Source organism: Corvus brachyrhynchos, unplaced genomic scaffold, assembly GCF_000691975.1.
Source record: "Corvus brachyrhynchos isolate BGI_N302 unplaced genomic scaffold, ASM69197v1 scaffold150, whole genome shotgun sequence".
Classification (NCBI taxonomy): domain Eukaryota; kingdom Metazoa; phylum Chordata; class Aves; order Passeriformes; family Corvidae; genus Corvus; species Corvus brachyrhynchos.
Window position 1 is genome coordinate 2,069,424 of NW_008236162.1, and position 1,112 is coordinate 2,070,535.

A 1,112-nucleotide genomic window follows, 5' to 3' on the forward strand; every position below is an offset into this window, starting at 1 on the left:
GTTGGCCGCCCCCCATCCCTCCCAGCGGCAGCTCCGCTTCCCCTGCAGGAGCAGCTTCCCGGCTGCGGAGTGGGAATGGGGGCTGGATCCAGGTGTGGGCGCAGTGGGGGGCTGCTGGTCCCCACTTTGGGGCCGGCATGGGGCAGCTGTGGGGCTGGTGGGCTCCCACTCCCAGGGAGATTGGATGGGCCGCTCCCTGTTCCTCCTCTCAGCCCCAGGCCAATGTCCTGGTCCCGATAACTCCTGGTCCTAATAATGCCGGAATCCCATCCTAACAAAGCCCGATCCTAATAAAACCTGCATCCTGGTCCTAATAACTCCTGATCCTAATAGTACCAGCATCCCAGTCCTAATAATGTCTGATCCCAGCAACACCAGCATCGCAGTCCTGGTAACGCCTGATCCCAGTAACACCTGATCCCAACGACACCAGTATCCCAGTCCTAACAACTCCTGATCCTAATAACACCATCCTGACCCTAATAATTCCTGATCCTAATAGTACTGGCATTCCAGTCCTAATAACACCTGAGTTTAATAATGCCTGATCCCAACACCAGCACCCTCATCCCAACAATCCCAATGTTTATAATGCTTGATCCTTACAACTCCTGATCCCAACAGCGCCAGCATCCCTGTCCTAAACCATCCCAATCCTAATGATCCCTGTCCTCGGGCAGCGTCTGGTGGCCGTGACCGCTTTCAGCACAGGCTGGCTCCAGGAATAGCTCCCAGACCTGATTCCTGCCCTTCTCCTTTATTCTGGCCTGGCAGAGGACAGACCCATTTTTCAGGCCAGCCTGGCTCTGGCAGCAGGACGGGGCAGCTCAGGTCAGGCAGCCACGCTCGGGGGGGGCCCTCCCGTGAGCCCCCCAGGCTGTGGCTGAGACAGAAATTCCCCCAAAATTCAAGCTCGGAGCCCCTCAAGGCATTTTTAAGGCAGGGGAAGGCGGGAGCTGGCGGGAGCCGGCAGCGAAGAACTGGAACGGGGAATTGTGTTTTCTTTAAATGTCATGTTTTTTTAAGCTCATTTTTGCACTTGGGTTTGGCGAAGCTGAGAAGATTTAAGTGACAAACCAGCTGTCCCCCGGCGCAGCGCAGACCCCCCCGCC

At 56.6% G+C, this 1,112-nt stretch overlaps 1 protein-coding gene across 2 annotated transcripts in view; it reads right to left on the reverse strand.

The window, feature by feature from the left end:
- Positions 1 to 1,112, reverse strand: part of SFTPC (surfactant protein C) — a 19,373-nt gene that overhangs the window by 13,749 nt on the left and 4,512 nt on the right. The gene's annotated exons all lie outside the window — the stretch shown is intronic.